Source organism: Mus caroli, chromosome 4 (assembly GCF_900094665.2).
Source record: "Mus caroli chromosome 4, CAROLI_EIJ_v1.1, whole genome shotgun sequence".
Classification (NCBI taxonomy): domain Eukaryota; kingdom Metazoa; phylum Chordata; class Mammalia; order Rodentia; family Muridae; genus Mus; species Mus caroli.
The window spans coordinates 43,633,767-43,652,140 of record NC_034573.1 but is presented as its reverse complement, the minus strand read 5'-3'; the positions used below and the strand labels follow the sequence as shown (position 1 = coordinate 43,652,140).

At 39.7% G+C, this 18,374-nt stretch overlaps 1 protein-coding gene and 1 pseudogene across 2 annotated transcripts in view; both read left to right on the top strand.

Annotated features, from left to right (window-relative positions):
- Window positions 1–262, top strand: part of LOC110292338 — a 523-nt pseudogene extending 261 nt beyond the window's left edge.
- The window catches only part of Grin3a (glutamate ionotropic receptor NMDA type subunit 3A), a 176,084-nt gene that overhangs the window by 96,350 nt on the left and 61,360 nt on the right, over window positions 1–18,374 (top strand). The gene's annotated exons all lie outside the window — the stretch shown is intronic.

Here is an 18,374-nt window from a genome sequence, read left to right as displayed (position 1 = left end):
AAAAGAAAGAAAGAAAAGAAAAAAGAAGTTTGCCATTCGGAACATTGTAGAAGCCGCTGCTATCAGGGACATATCTGAAGCAAGCATCTTCGATGTTTATGTGCTTCCCCAGCTCTACATCAAGCTGCATTACTGAGTGAGGTGTGCCATTAATAGTGAGGTCATCAGGAATAGATTCCATGAAGCCAGAAAGGACAGGACATCCCCACCACGATTCAGACCTGTTGGCGCTGCACGGCGACCTCCACCAAAGCCCATGTAATGAGGTGGTTTTGTAAGGGTGGAAGGAAAACTACCGTCGAAAAATAAAGTGGAAGTTCTACTTTATGTGGCAAAACAAAAACAAACAAACAAACAAACAAACAAAAAACAATAAATATGTCAAGACGAAATGCATCCTGACTTCTCCAGGAAGAATGACAGCCAACATTCACAACATTCTGAATTCACACTTGGATGCTTATCTTCAGAGTAAAGCTCATTATCATTTTAAAATGGGGGCTCTCAGAAAATCATAGAGGTAGTTTTGAGAAATGTGAAACTTGACAGACTTACAATAATAATTCTCCAGACAAGCAGCATAAAATTTTCTTTTCCTTTTTATTTTTAAATTTATTTATTTATATTCTTTAATCCCTTTTTGCAGTCCAGACTTCATCTCCCTCCTGGTCTGCCCCCCAACTGCTGCCAATCCCATACCTCCCCCACCCCATTTTCAAAAGGATGTCCCCACCCTCCACCACCATCCTACCAGGCCTCCCCACTTCTGGGGTCTCAAGTCTCTTGAGGATTAGGTGCATCTTCTCTCACTGAGGCCAGACCAGGCAACCCTCTGCTGTATGTGTGTCAGGGGCCTCATATCAGCTGGCATATGCTGCTTGGTTGGTAGCTCAGTGTCTGAGATATCTCAGGGGTCTAGGTTAGTTGAGAATTCTTCCTATGGGGTCACCCTCCTCAGCTTCTTCCAACTTCCCTAATTCAACAACAAGGGTCCATTGGTTGGGTGCAAGTATTTTCACCTGACTCTTTCAGCTGCTTGTTGGGCTACTCAGAGGCCTGTCATGCTAGGCTCCTGTCTGCCTACCACAGCATCAGTAACAGTGTCAGGGCCTCAGGCCTCTCCTTGAGCTGGATCCCAAGTTGGACCTGTCACTGGACCTCCTTTCTTTTATGCTCTTCTCCATTTTTGTTCCTGCAGTTTCTTCAAACAGGAACAATTACGGGTCAGAGCTTTTGACTGTGGGATGGCAAAAGCTCCCTTTGAGTCCTGAGAGTCTCTTACCTCCCTTGTCTCTGGTACATTCTAGAGGGTACCCCCACCTCCTACCTCCCAAGGTTGCCTGTTTCCATTCTTTCTGCAGTCCCTAAATTTTCAATCTGAAAAATAAGACATATACATACACACACATGCACAACACACATGAACATAACACATATACACAGATATGAACATAACACACATGCACAGATACATGCACACACGTGCACACACATATACATACACACACAGGCAAGCACACACATGTATACACACAACGAATGTTTTTTTGTGTCCCTCATTAGCTGACTAATAAGCCAACCAAGTGTGTGAAGACTGAACGATAGAAAAAATAATGCAGAAAGCTATTGTCCACAGAAAATGCATAATGAAGTTAAAATTAAAGACATGATAGATAGAAAAATACTTAGTTTTGAACATCTGGTAAATTCTTCAATTGTTAGTAGTATAGTGATGAGCAGAGCTATCTCCTAATAAGTGTGTCAGTGTTCCTGTTCTGTATATCAAAAGTGGCTTTCCAACAGGCTTGCTATCATCTTATACCAATGTCCCATGTGTATATATACATATATGTCTATATGTATATATATATGCATATATGTGTGTATATATATATTTGTGTGTATGTGTGCACTGAATTTTGTTCATGAAGATATCACATGATCCAGACACCCTAAGGTTACAAGTAAGAACAATAAGAAATATGCTGCAAATTTTTCAAGAAACTATTCATTTCTTGGTCCATAGTCTTTCTAATAATTAATAATATTCCAAAAGTAATAGCAAAGCCCTGTATTCAACGCTAAAAGTCTTCAAAGAAACATACTTTCTTAACAAATTACAATACTAACAAACAACTAACCATACTGGATTGCAGCTGCAGAAAGTCTGAATACATACCTGCCACCCTTGAGGGTAATTAACTTTCTTGAGAGGGTCAAAGAAAGAAATGGTATCTAACTGTATCTTAAGGGAAGACCAACATTTAGTTACGCACCAAATGAGAAGGGAATTTAAGAGGTTAACAGGGTCTGCAGATGCTAAAATGCGAGCTAGCAAGATAAGGCTGAGCCACATAGGCAAGGGGAATAGTTACTGATTCTTTGTTCAGTATCTGGGTTTTTACTTGAAGCTATTATATTGTATTGGTAACCTGTTGCTACAACAATGTGCTGTACAAACAGCCACATAATATCAGTGACATACAACAGAAAGCCTTATGGGGTTCACAAGTTTACCAGGTTCAGCTCATCTCGACCAGACTAAAATTTTAAGAGTCAGACGACTTTTGAATGACACCCGGTGGCTTCAGTGATTGGTTGAACTCATGCTCCTCTGTGCGGCAGGTGTCATTCTGCAGCAGGCTGAGCTAGGTGCATCCTTCTCATGGTGGGTGCAGAGACTATTACACAGACTGAAAGGCACAGACGTTTTCCTAAAACTACACTGATGTCATGTCTGCTAGCCTTCCAGTGACCGAAGCCAGCCACAAGTGTAATAGAGAGACAACATGCATACTGGCAGGAATAAAAGAAAAAACAAAAAACCAAAAAGTTGACCCAAACTGAGAGTTCTTAGTTAATAACTAAGCAAATCTGTAAAAATCAAATTAGTTCATTTATTGTGACAATACATATTGTGATAAATGTTTATAAGGTGTACAACATGACACCTTGATAAATTGTGTACACTGGGGCATGATGAGCACAATTAACACATTTATGACCTCATGTAATAGTCTGAGAGGGCTTTTAGGGGGAGCGGAGGACAACACTTAAGATCTATTCTCAGGGACATTTATATACACCATGGAGTTATCAGCTGTGATTACCACGCTGTACACTAAGCTCCCTGAATTTATTCATCTTATCAGTACAGCTCCTCATCCTATACCCTAGCAGCCACCCTTACAGTCTCTGATTCCATTCATTTGTATTTTTTTATTCTTTTAGAATTACATAGATGTGGGGGTCATATAGAATTTTTCTTTCCATGTTTGAATTACCTGACCCAGTATATTTTTTAAACTGAGTCGTGTTATCTCACAAATGGCAGCATTTCCTTCTTTGATGCACTATATATATAGTGTGTAACATATTAATATTATATATATACATATATATATATATATCCTCCTTGCTAATGCATTTCTTTTATAATAGGGTTGAATAATAACACACACACACACACACACACCATATCACATTTTCTTTGTCCAGAAATCTCTCATAATCTTTCAACAGAAAGCTGAGTTTCATTTCTTGGATTTAGAGAATAATGCAGGAATGAAATCGGAGTATCATAATTCCTCCTTTGAATACAGACTCAGGAGTGTCTAGATTACCAGGTGGTGCTATTTTGCTTATGATTTGAACTTTTTGGGTTTGGTGAAAAGTATTAGGAAACTCAATGGCTATTCAATTTATAATTTTGCCAACCTTGTTCAAGTTTTTCTTTCCCTTTACTCCCTCCCCAATGTCTATTGCTTGGCTTTTATACAATATCCTAACAGATACAAGCTAACATTTCCTTGAGTTTGATATGTTTATAAGTTGATCCATAATTCTGAGCACTCTTTTGTAACAGTTCATGTATCTTTGGGGAAAAAATACCTATTTAATGTCTTTGCTCATTTTTTATTCTGGCTATTAGTTTTCCGTGCGTATGCATCTTCCTGCTTTGGATCTTAGCCTCCATCAGGTAACTGTATCTATGTCTTTGCAAATGCTTCCCCTTTTTCTTCCATCTCATTGATTTATTGCTTTGTTGTGCAGAAACTCCTGAGTTTGATGCAGTTCCTGGTGGTAACTTCTACTTTTTTAACTGTGCACTTAGAATTATACTCAAAAGTTCATGGTCAAAATTAATGTCAAGAAGCTTTTCCCCTATGTATTCTTTTAAGAATGATTATCGTTTCAGGCTTACATTTAAGTCCATAATCCATTTTAGTCAGGTTTTGTGCATGACATAAGATAATAACCAATTTCCAGTTCACTGTTGAAGAGATTCCGCCTCCCTATTGTGTATTATTGGCATCTTCCTTAAAAACAAGTTAATATCACGTGCGTGATTTTATTTATAAATACTCTGTTCTGTTCCATTGGTCCATAAGTCTGTTTTTAATGACAGTGCCATCCTGCTTCAATTACTATAACTCTGTGTTATGTTTTTAAATTGGTGGGTGGTACCTCTAGCTTTTTTCATCTTCCTGAAAATTAATTTAGCTCTCAAGGGATGTGTCTGGGTTGCAAAATAAAATTTACTGGAAAATATTGTTACTTTTAATGAATTTTTGTGCAATAGGTAATGGTTTTCAACTGATTGAAAAATTACCAAAGACAATGAGTTTTTTATTATTTTTGTTTTTGAAGCTGGAAATGAATCCAGGTCCTCATGTGCACCTAGCAACTACCCTACCACTGAACTGCATCTTCAACTCAACAATCACATTTTTAAATTAGTGAAGTACATTTAACTTGCATAATTGTGTAAATCAAATCATATCATAGCTCTGAGTCAATTTCCACTTTTTCTTTCTCTACAGGACAACCATATTAGTTGTAGTAACACTTCCTGACTATCTCTATTCCTATGTGGTCAGGGAGAGAGATCTTGCAGCTCACCTACTCTTCTAGATTTTACCTATCCTGTCTCTGCACAGAATTAAGAACTTTTCAATTCATTTTCTCAGTTTATGTGCTGAGAGGTCGCATGCAAGCATAAATGTTATGCGTTGCGTAGGACATGGCTCCCTTCGCTATTCAACCTTAACCAAATTGCTCAGTCCTCATTCTGTCCCTCAACTGCAAACTTTATGAATTACTGCGGTTTTGATGACACGTGCACATTTACTGCAGCTTGCAGACGCAGGAGAAAGCCAGCGCCCCCTCTGATGCTTGGCTCACAAAGCAAAATGCTACTTGTACTGCTCTTGTGATTCTTCTAACTGGAGCAAATGTGCTGAATAAAAAAAGATAATCAAATGCTAGCCCAGTCACTAACTTCAATGTGGCCTCCAGGGAAAATAACTGGGAAGACCCTGACTGGCAGGCTGCCCTGGGAGGAAGGGGAGAGAGGAGGCATTCTCTTCTAAATACCCTTGCTCAGAACAGATGCCTGAGTCCTTGAGAAACCCTCCATCACAGTGGCTCCATTGCAAATTCCATGGACAGACTCTTCAGCCATGGAAAGTGAAATAATGACATTCAGTCCTCATGCTGAGGGCTACCCTAGGAGGAAAAAAAAAAAAAAGGCATGAGCAAATTTGTCTTTTCTAGCCACTGCCCAGCACTTTGTCTTTCTGTCTGACCGACGTTCTGCTGAAGCAGCCTTGCTCCGAGGCAGACTCCCTAAGGTCTCTGCTGAGGGATTCGCCGACCTTCTGTTGACTATTTTGCATCCAGCCCACCTTGAATGAAGGCCAAATTGGACAGGTTTTGATATTTAATTCTTCTGAGTTATATAATGAAATAAAAACATAAGGATGTGGGTAGACTTGTGCCAAAAGGGTTACATCACTGGGGTGGGAGGGGGGAGTAAATGTATAGCTGTTTTCATTCATTTGCATTTAATCAGCCCAGAATTGCTGACTCTGGGTTCAGCAAGGACCTCACTGCCTGCTCAGGCCACAGGCTACAGTACACTGCTGGTGATGGGCAATGACTCAAGGGAAAGGTTTGAGTGCCACAGTCCACAAGTCATTATTCACCTTGATAATCGCCTGTACTGCCAGCCAATTACATAAACAAAAAAGCTAGGGTTATCCTGGCACCTGAGATTAAAGAAATCTCCCAGCCCCATTGGGAGCTCTGTAGCCTCCTAACTTTGTCTCTGGGCCCTCTTTACCTCCTGCAAAGCTCCAGTCTGCTACTTACCTTAGAATGGCATATTTAAAAGGATTATGGCACTATAGTGATTGCATTATGATCATAGTTATCTTTGAAAATCCCAAGCATGACATCATCTTACATGATATTTGGGGTTTAGAATCAGCTATATATTTATATATAGCTCTGCGTGTGTGGACCAAAGAGTCTAGGAAGGCGATTTCATGTCTCTGGATCTCATTTTGGTCATCAATGAACTCAAGTTATTCATAAAACTGACCTCCCAGGGGTGCAACAAGGCTGAAGTGAAGTTGTATCAGGGGAGTGCAGTAAAGAAACTGCAGATATAATCAATCACTCCATGCTACGGTTAAGGAGAATGTTGAGACAGAGACAGAGACTAGAGGAGAGGAGAGAAGAGAAGAGACAGAGACAGAGACAGAGACAGAGACAGAGACAAAGACAGAGTTTAAGACTGAGACTGAAAGAGACTATTCTGAGGCATCTGGAAGATTCTAGATCAGAGAAAGAAGTAGACTATACCTGGCCTGGCAGACTGGACATGGCCTGGGCTATCTGAGATGGGGAGGTGGGGATATCAGGCTAGAAAAAAAGGAAGTGCAGTGAGAATAGTGGGATGGATAAATGAGAGCAGTGGCTCAGGGGAGGGAAGGGCCAGGAGACTGGTGTGGGGGCTTTGAAATATATAACAGGTACTTGGGCTACTGCGGGAACCTGGATCCCAGCATGTGTTTTGATATGCAACCATAGGTATATGTCAGTAGAGAGCCATGTGTCCCTTCTGCCTTTAATAAGGGAAATAAGTCATTGAACAGAGGGGAACTGATTTCACAAGTTCCTGAGGAATGCTGGCTTTTATCCAAACACAAATAGTACAGGTACAGCTCATACAAAACTCTGCCTTTTGGAGTTTGGGGAGTTAGAGTTCCTTTTGGACCTAACAGAGGTGATAAATGTAAAGGGCTAAGGCACATAATCAACACAATAATTGGTATCTACTAGTATTAACGGGTTGTTAGGAGACTTATTAAGTTCCCTCAAAAGGCCCTTGGCTACATGTTCACTGGCTGAACTCTTTCAATTAGCTATGTTGCAGATAATAGAGCTGGGTCTTACAATAGAGGGACTAGCTGGAAAAGCCAACAAACTTTGAAGTGCAAACGATAGCAATCCAGAACATCAACAGGAGACATTCAGAGACCTGCCTAGCTCTATCACTTACTGGCTCCAAGAGTGCAAACAAGTTAATTAGCAGTAGCAAGCCTCAGATTCTTATCTGCAGTACAGGTATAAAAGCAGCCATGAAGGTTACACCTGTTTCCAGCTACTGGGAATGTTGAAACAAGACACTCCCTTAAGTCTAGATATCCAAAACAAGTATGGTCCACATGGAAATACCTCATTGAAAAGTGGGGGAAGGGGAGGTAGGTATATAGAACCATCTTAGCAGGATTGTTACAATTTACAAAAGATGAAATCCACCAAGCATTTAAACACTGTCTAACACGCAATGAGAGACACCATCAGCAGTAATACCATCATGTGAATTATTAGTACATGTGAATTATTAATACTTAAAAAAAAATGTCAGGCACAGAGGCACACACCTTTGGTCCCAGCATTTGGAAGGCAGATGGAAGCTGATTTCTCTGAATTTGAGGCCAACCTGGTTTATAGAGTGGATTCCAAGCCAGACAAAACAACATAGTAAAAAAAAAAGAAAAAAGAAAAAAAGAAAAGAAGAAAAAGAAAAAGAAAAAAAGAATGTTCACTAGATTTCCACATTGTTACAAAAACAAAGATTTCACCTTTGTGACTGATAGTATTCCTCAATGTGGGGGCTGCGTGTGTGCAAGTGTGCACGTGTGCTGTGTGTTACACTTTCTTATCCATTTATCGATCCATGGCACATAGGTAGCAGATGCTGGTTTCATTTTCTTTGGGTGTATACTTGATAGTGGTACTATGTGATAGCTTTGTTTTTCATTTTTGAGGCACCTGCATACTGCTTTCCATATTAAACATATTAATTTGTAGTCTGTCAAAGTGTAAAGGGGCTCTCTTTCACTCCCTTCACCCCAGCACTTGTTAATCTTTGCCTTTGAGTTAACAGCCATGCTAACTGGGACGAAGTCACATCTCTTTGTGATTTTGACTTACACTCCCCTAATCATTAATGATATTGAGCATGTTTCGTGTGCCTCTTGGCCATTTGTAAGTCTCCTTTGATAAAAGTCTATTCCAGTCTTTTTGATCATTTAACAATATTGATTTTCTGATTATTTTGTTAGTTCCTTCTATATTCTATAAATCAACCTCTTATGAGATGTATAGTTACAAACATTTCCTCCCTTTCTGTAACTCATCTCCTCCTACTGATGGTTTTTTGCTCCCTGTATATAGTTTAATATAATCCCATGTCTGGTTTGTTTGCTTTTGCCTACACCTTTTTTAATTAATATTTTTGTTGATTTTTGAGATTGTAATTTAGTGACAATGTTCATCTCTTGATTTCCTCCCTCAAAAATCCTCCTATATGTCATTTCCTTTTCTCCTTTAAGTTCATGACCTCTTTATTCATCAATTTTTACTGCATGTATATATGTACTTATATATATGTATATAAGTCCCAAATATAACCTGTTGAGTCCATGTAAGGTTACTTATATGTATGTTTTCAGGACTTACTGTTTAGCACTGGACAAACAATTGGTGTGTACTTCCCTGGGGAGAGCCACTGTTGCTTCTGCTCCTGCTCCCACTTCTGCCCCCGCCCCCGCCCCTGTTCTCCTGCTTCTGTTCCTGCTCCTGCTCCTGCTCCTGCTCCTGCTCCTGCTCCTGCTCCTGCTCCTGCTCCTGCTCCTGCTCCTGCTCCTGCTCCTGCTCCCAGCTTTACTTAGTTGATCTTAGTTCTTTATGTGGATTTGAGGACTGTGGGCTTCCCCTATCCCCAGTAGTTTGGCATGTTTGTTGGTGTCCTCCCTTCTCACTCACATTTGGGCCGCCATGTTGATAAGACGTTTGGATGGAGCCTCTGATGTTAGGAGATATGATCTAACAGTAAAGACTCTACTCTTCTCTTTCTTACAACCCCCACATCCTCTTCCACAGTATTGTCTGAGCTGGAGATGCAGGAGTGGTTTGTAGATGTAGCCACTGGGACTGGGTTCAACAGTTTGATTGGTTGTGGTTTCCTGTAGTGGTCTCTGTCTTTTGCAAAGAGAAGTTCCTGATGAAATACAAATACTATACTTATCTGTGGATATAAGGACAAATGTTTGTAAAGTGTTGTTAGAGTTTATGCTGGGTGTAGGGGGAGTTGGTGATTCTCTAATTGGTTCTTAATTGTGTCAATAAAGAAGGCCTGGAGCCAATTGCAGGACAGAATTTCCAACATCCACATGGTGACTCACAATCATCTATAACTCCGAGTCCTAGGGGATCCAACACCCACTTCTGGCATCTGTGAGTAATGCACACATGTCATGCACAGACATAAGGTAAACACTCATATATGTAAATTTAAAAAAAGAAATTAAAAACTCCCCCCCAAAAATAAGTAACTGAGTGAGTGTTACAAGGCATAGCCTCTGTGTTTTCTTGTAGTTGTTTCATAGTTTGAAGTGTTATATTTTAAGTATTCCTGCATTTAGAGATAATTTTGTGTGCAGTATGATAGTGATCTAATTTCAGTCTTCTGCATACATTTGTCCATTCATCCCAACACTATTTAAAGATTATCCTTTTCCCTATTGTGTGTTCCTGGCACCTTTGTTGAGAACTGGTTGGCTGTAATCCATGGATTTATTTCTGGGCTCTTTATTCTGTTCCATTGCTCTATATGTCAGTTTTAAGTGGGTTTGGGGGGAGATTTTTTTCAATAAGACAATTGGGAGAGGCTCATTGGATTGAAAAGGATAAGCTATGTCAGATAAGCAGAAAAAGAAGGCTTTAGAGCCAGGGACAGAGAAGAAGCAGAGCCGAATGACTTGCATGAAAGAAGAGCAGGAAATAAAGAAATGCACAGAAGTGCTGTAGCAGAGTAGCAGTGAGTGCTCTGCAGAAACCCTATAGCACTCTGGCTTCTCTCTGTGGTGTCTAAAGGCAGATACGTAACTCGGAGACCATGGCAATGGGCCTCACTCTCGTATTGCTATTAATGAAACAGAAAGACACTGAGACTTCCAGAGGCTCAGTAAATGGGTCCCACTGTGGTATTCTGTAGATGTTGTACAGCAATTTTAAATCAGGAAATTATTCCTTAGAGGATGGGATAAAGACCAGAAATTTATACTCTCATAAACAGCAGATGAGGGCATGTGGTTGAACACTAGATACTATAAAGATCAATTATTTTATCAGCCATATTAACATGAGAAAGTAACAGATGATATTGGGATTAGAGTTGGAATTTCTTTTTTCCTACGCTTGTCGGCATTATTTGTATGTCATGAAGGAAGTCATTCGCTTCACTCATTATGGGCCTACATGTGATTAGATGAAGAAGTAATGTAGTACATATAGACACAGAGCATCTGGAATCAGATGACGTGTAAAGCCTAGGCTTACTGACTGACTTTCTATGGGCATGTGTGTTTAAACTCAGTCTGCCATGATAATCCTGATGATGAGAGCAGGTATTTTGATTTATTGTTGCTGTCATGTGCTTTAAATTACATAATCCACATTGAGGCATTATCAGAATACTTGACACAGGAAGAGTGCTAAATAAATAAAAGACACATGTGTTGTCATCAATAAAAATAAGTGAATGGATTAAATGGTCTCAAACATGCCAGATACTCCTCTTCCCACTAGCCTGGTCATCAAATTATTACAGTCTCTTGACTTTAATATCTCCCTTTTAATTCATTTCTAGCTTTCACCTATATGCAAAGCAAATAAAATAGAGAAATAAACAAATGCTAAGGCAACCAGTACAGCAATAGAAATGTGTGTGCAGTCATGTAATGCAGGAATGGAAATTTTTGTTTGTAAGGAAGAAGAGAGATGTGTTCAGTTCTACACTTCCTGCCAAGATTGCTGGATGTTGAATACATGTCTTTGAACCTCAGAGGGCCAGGATGAATGTCATAGAGAAGTTAGACAATCCATCTAGCTTTTAAGAGCAGAACGCTGGAACCATAATACTTCTTGTGTCTCATGAATGAATAATATGTACAGTTGCCTTTTGTAAGCAACACACTCCAAATGTTGCTCCTGTCTGTGATAAACATCCTACTTAAAGACCCAAAGGGTATCTGTACATTGTCCTATTGTTGTAAGCTGCCACTAGTCATTTGGATAAAATTGATCATCAGATTTGTGGAGCATGTGCCTTATCTATAGCTTTTCAAAGAAATCTCCCTAAAAGAATCTGTGTCCTAGAAAAAAATAGGGAATAATATACTAGCAACAGTATGTGCTGTGCCAGAGATAAAGAAACTAGAGATCGATAGTGAAAGCTCTCCAGTTCCTGGGTTCATTTCCTTGATCTGATGTTTTCTGGCTGTGTGGCCTTGGGCTTAATCATGGCTTGCTTCAGGTTCTCCCTCTTTAAAATGGGGGTGATGACTGTATGTGTCATTGCATGTGTTAAAAAAGGGGTTAAGACCAATAGGCCTCTCTGATACATATGCAGCTAGAGACACAAGCTCTGGGGGGTACTGGCTAGTTCATATTGTTGTTCCACCTATAGGATTGCAGACCCCTTTAGCTCCTTGGGTACTTTCTCTAGCTCCTCCATTGGGGGCCCTGTGATCCATCCAATAGCAGACTGTGAGCATCCACTTCTGTGTTTGTTAGGCCCCGGCATAGCCTCACAAGAGACAGCTATATCTGGGTTCTTTCAGCAAAATCTTGCTAGTGTATGCAATGGTGTCAGAGTTTAGAGGCTAATTATGGGATGGATCCCCAGGTATGGCAGTCTCTAGATGGTCCATCCTTTTGTCTCAGCTCCAAACTTTGTCTCTGTAATTCCTTCCATGGGTGTTTATATGCCTCAGTACAGGGGAACACCAGGGCCAAGAAGTGGGAGTGGGTGGGTAGGGCAATCAGGGGGAGGGTATGGGGGACTTTTGGGATAACATTGGAAATGTAAATGAAGAAAATACCTAATTAAAAAATCAAACTTTAAAAAAGGGGGGAGGGTTGAACAGGAGATTTAAAATCTTGGCTGCTTACTGGAATAAGCAATATAATATCCAATAAGCATTAGCTATCATCATTATTAAAATAGTGGAAATAAAAAATAACTCCAGCACTGATGAGATGGAATACGTGCAGTCAGAAGGAATAGAGGAGCGTTGAAAGAAAGATCAAATGAACAAATAATGAGTGCACAGGTGTAGATGTGTCACTGGCCTCATCCCATAAACTCAGGCTTGTGATGGCTGTCCCCAACGCGCATGCCTATAGGATAGGATAGGATACAAATTGTCTTGTGCTACTGCTTCAACTTCAATTGTGAAGTATCATAACTAGCCATAGGAAGAAAGGAAGAACTGTAGGCATGGGAGCTTGGACTTGGAAGATCAACACCCATGATGAGGGTATGGTTCTATCACACAAAAGCCTACGTACATCAACAGTACATGGAAGTTTACCACACCTCTGCTCACTACCCTGCAGTTCTTCCTAACTGTCATTCTCCCTGAGTGGTCACTGAGATTTGGGAGCAGACTAGAAGAAAATTGGAAATATGAGTGTGGAAGAGCTGATCAGACATCATATTGTCTCTATCCAGTGAGGCAGATAGTAAATATCTCAGGCTTTGTGATCAGATGGTCTATTTCACACCTTTTCAACTCTAATGTCAGAAAGCAAAAGCAGCAATAGATGTCTATAAATGAATGGGCTTGGCTGTGATTCAATAAAATGTTTTTATTGGATGATTTATGGAAATAGGTGGTAGACCAGATGTGGCCCCTGGGCCATCGCTTGCTGAACTGTGGTCTAGTCATAGCTGATGCAATACCTCAAATTGTCAAAAGAACCTAGGCTAACACTCATATAAAATAAATATGGTATCATGCCAGGGAACATTGTTGACTAGAGTTTAGCTGACCCAATATAGGGATTTTGGACTGACAGTGAAGGGAGAGAGATTACCTGATTACCTCTAAATGAAAAAAGCAGCTTTTGAGAAGAAAATACAAATAATCCATAAAAAAGGAATTGGGGAATAAGAAATACTTGCACTTGTCTTTGGAGAATGCTAGAAAGAGCCAAGAAACAATACGTTTGACTTTGTTTTTCTATTTCCTAATTTAAAGCATGTGTAATAGTAGCTGGGATGAATATTCATCCTTGTTTGTCTGTGACAGCCTTGGTATGTTCATGTGCCTGTGTAATTATCAACAGTGTCCTGTTTAGAAGACAGCCATCCTTTATCTGAAATGTGTTATATGACCAAAACCACTTTAAAAAGTGATTTTAAAATTGTAGCACAAGTAATTATGAGTCTAACTTTACACAAAAACTTGAGCAGTAATACGCATCTATAAATACAGACATGTATCTGCTGTGATCTAATAAAACATTTTAATTGGATGATTTATGAAAACAGGTGGTAGACCAGATGTGGCCCCTGGGCCATAGTTTGCTGACCTGTAGTCTCTTCCTGGATCTGATGCAATAACTCAAATTGTCAGACGAATCTAAGCTAACACTCATAAATTAAATATGATGCCATGCCAAGGAACGCAACAGGTGTGAAAGCCAAAATGCCAAAGGTGTTAAAACCACAGCCAACATAAGGACAAGTCTGAGCTCCAAGTGAGAGCTATAGTCAAATCCCACCTTATCCCCTTTTGCAGGTCCCTGATACTATGTTTACTCTGCCTGCATCTCATCCACTCAGATGCAATAATGAATGATGAAAATAGTAATCTTGTTACACATAGACGGTCTTGTACATAATAAATATTACATTGTTTTATTGCTATCATTTTATATATAAATGGAATAACTGGCTGGTGGGGAAAAAGTCACACTTCACATCTAGGACATTCAGCAACTGGGAGTGACATTCTTGTCGCTGAAGACATTCAAGCAGATTCAGTACATTTAGTGGTGATGTTGGAACTAAAGTCTTGCTCCTCCCAGTCTAGACTATGAAAAGTCACAGGTTCTATAATGAATTGAGTAAAAATCTTCATTATTAAGAAACCACAGTTAATACAATCTCTAAAATGAATTTTGTACATTGTTGGATAAGAAGAATAGATCATACAAAACCTTCCCTGAGCCCTGAAACAATTGAATATGGCAGAATCCATAGGGTTTACACATATAAAACAATGTCACATGGGAACAACTAGAAATCTCTAGTATACATTGCTCATTGGGGGAAATTTAAAAAATGGCCCTATCTACCCAAGTTGAAAGGCACTGTACCAAGCCCAGTGCTACCTCACTTTTATAATCTTAAGTTCTTATCTCAGGCAGGTGCAGATGTGAACTGTAGAGAAGACTTCACTGACAATGCTTTAAATCTGAAGTATTGTAGTATTGTACCCTCATTTAAATCTGAAGTATTGTAATATTGTACCCACCTTGGACATGAAAGCTCTTTCCTGAGCCTGCATGCATTTGTTTTGAGACATTTCTCTCCGTTCTGAGAACTGTCTGTCTGGTAGAGTTTAGTATTCCATTAACACTGAACAACTCACACACAAAGAGATAGTTTAACCTTAGGTTATTTCCCCAGAGCCTGAAGATGTTGGAATAATATAAACAGAATTGGATGAGCGGGTAGAGTATTTAGTGGTAACTTAAAAGTAATGGCCCTCTCTCTGGGCCTTCCTGGAGGTAGCTGGAATTCTGTGTAGCTCTTTGCAAACCTTTTTATTCTCCCTGACTCAAGCTTTCTCATATTCCTGCCTGTGTGAATTATACACGGGAGGACTATGCTGATCCACTGGGATGCATCAATTGCTTCTTAGACCTCATTTATGGTTCTATTATTCTGCTACTACAGAGAAAACCACTGTAATTTCCCATTAGAATATCACACAGAAAATATAGAATGCCTTGTTTTGAAAGCATCAAGGCAACAATTAAAAAAAAAACAGGTTTATAAAGAAGCATGAGGAAAAAGCACAAAATTTGTAATGCACTAAACCTGAGAGAATTTCATGTTGATTATGATGTTTCACCTATCCCTAGACATTCCAAACATTCCCTTTGTACTGAGCAGTGGGTTTTCACATGATGATGACGATGATGACTACAGCAGTTGACATGTGTTGAAGACTCATACCAAATGAATAGGAAAGGCATGGGTCCTGTTCTCATGGGCATGTGTATGTAGCCAACATTTGTAACAAACGGTTTCAACTATTACCAGTACTTATTTACCTTTAGGTGAAATGGGGGAGGCGTCAATGAAGGTTTCCTTGTATATGTGACATGCAGGAGTTATCTAGACAAAGAAGGCATGAAAATAAGGAGAGGTCTTCCTAGGAAGTGAGGACTATATGCAGAAGCTATTATAAAACAAGAAGTGGGTGGTTTTGAGTCAAAAAGAAAAGTGAAAGAAAAATGAATAATTTGGAGAAACTACTGAAGCATCTAGTGCCTGCCTGTGAAGAAGAGTCTGAAAATGAGACAGGATCAAACCTATGCACAAACTTGGTGGCCACATAGGCACCAGACTTTACTCCAAAAGCTTGAGGAACCATTGATGAGCATTAAGGGGAGAGTAGTGTGACAATATTTGAGTTCTATGCTGACCATGAATGCATTGGAAGGGAACAAATCATGGCTACTTGGACTGGAGAAGTGAATGTGTTTATGAAACACATCTAAGTTAGACTGGCTAATACCACACTTTCTATCCTATAGCCTGGTTGTTTGTTAATGCTTGAATGTAATTTTCCATTCTCAAAGCCTCAAATCTACTGCTTTCTCAGATTCACATGAAGCCAATGTAAGTGTTAGTGAGAAACAGCAGTAGCTAGCAGAGAAAGGAAAAGCGCCAAAGCCAAGCCTAGATGTGCTGGCTCAGAGCTCATAATTCCTAGGCACAAATGGTGCTCTGAAGCAGTCAAGAGAGAAATGGAGGCCCAGAGAGGCATAGTTGCCTACAGGCAGTCAATGACCCATGAAGATATTACTGCAGTGAAGTGTGGTGAAACACATGCCCAGAAATGATTCTCTTCATATATAAGGCAAAAGTCTAATAGTTAATGATCCTGTGGCTCTTTCACATTAAAGACAGGACTCACTGAGAAAGGCTGAGTAGTAAGCTGGACTGTGGGCACCATTTTATGAAGTAGGAAAACAGAGCTCTCACCTCTCTCTAAGTTCAAAAAATTGTTACAATTAGCAATCTATACACTTAAAAATGTTTTCTTGAGTCATGTGCAGATTTTGGGTTTTATTTATGGCTATATGTGTACTTGTGTATGATGCATGTGTATGTGGCCATATGTGTGCCACTGTGTGTACACATGTACACATAGGTGCGCACATGCGTACAAGCATGCACAAGAGCATTATATGTGCTTGTAGCGGTCAGAAGACAGATTTGTGAAGCTTGATTGATTCTTCTACCTTTACATGGGTTCCAGAAACTATACTCAGGAGTCTAGCTTGAGCAGCCTGCATTTTATCTGCTGATCCATCTTACTGGCCAACCATGAGACCTTTGTATTGAGAAACTATGTGAGGGAAACCATTGCAGAAGGCAAAGATTCATTAAAATAAGCATGGGTCTGATTTACATAGGTTTCTAGTTCTGAGGAAAGACAGATAGTCTAGATGTTAATCAAATAATTATATCATTAACTTTAGAATCAGAATTGTAATGTATGCTATGTATGACATATATAAAAGGGGAGTTTGTGGGCCCCATAGTATTATAATGAATAGTGCTGTTAACTATAAAAGGAGATTATAGAATAAGCAGTAAGTTACAGAGTACAGACCAAAGGGAAAGTAGAAATGTGGATAAATTGGTGAAAGAAGACAAACTAGAGAGTGGTGATGAAATGAACTAACTTAACTAGAAACTGCAGAAGTTTTGCAGGTGCCAGTGTCATGATACATAAATTGATACATGAATAAATTAAATCAAATGTGCAAGCTAAAGGGAGAAATCTTGTCAGTTACTAATAATGAAAATGTGCACATTATCTTCATCTCAGTCTGAGAAACAAACGAAATAACATTTACCTTGTCATATGGTGTTATTACAAGTGTTTAAAGCCCTTGGCTCACCACCTGCTACATAAGTAGTAAATTCTGCACTGACCTGAGCTAGAGAATCATATGGCATGTGTGAAAAATGGGATTCCACAGTGATCTGAGGCTAAATGCTTTCACTAGACTCTCTGGGGTCAGACACCAGGACCAGTAGTTGTTGCAAGCCCTGTGACTTTGGGCAGATGACAAATTTTCTGCCCTTCAGTTTCTTTCTCTCTGATAGGAGGATAATAGGAATGTTGAATTCAAAGGTTTCCTGGGAGGGTCAGTGGAGAAAATGCATCAGCATGAGAAAATGGGATCAAGCAAAGACCTAGGCCAAGTGTTTTGTATGTATAAGACGTCGGTTTTGCACAGGTAAACATGTAGATCATTGTTATTTTTCTTCTTATCTCTCTGCATAGGAGAGTGAAATGAGATAAGACCAAAAGCTTCACACAGAGAATCTTGATCCAGGCCTCAAGAGATGAGCAGGTGTTACACAGGGAAAAAACTGATAAGCCTTTGCTCAAGCTGCAGAGCAGCAATTGCTAATGTGAGGCTTGGCCTGGGGTTGAACGCTCAGGAAAATAGTAAGAAAAGGCTGCCAAGGAGCTGAGATAGTGTTGCTTCCTAACAACAAGGTCCTAGATTTAGATCTTCCAAGCAAAACTCAGAAAGAGTGACATGCATGGGTAATCCCAGCCTGGGATGCAAAAACAGGAGGATTGGAAGGGCTTACTGAATATCCAACTCATCCAATCAATGAGCTACAGGAACAATGAGAGACACTGTATTAAAAGAGAAGATGGAGAGTGATTAAGGAAGACACTCAGTGTTGAGCTCTAGCCTGCATGCACACATGCACATACATCCATGTACTTGAACACAGAGGGAGAAAAAGAAGATAGGGAGACTCTTGAGTTGCTGCTAATGAATGTTTCATCCACACAGTCAGGGGAGCTGAAAGGCAGGATAATGTGGCAAATAATAGCACCAGCCTTGAAATCAGACAGATTGGGTTCTAACCCATTTCTGTCTGGTCTCTCTGAGTGATTTTA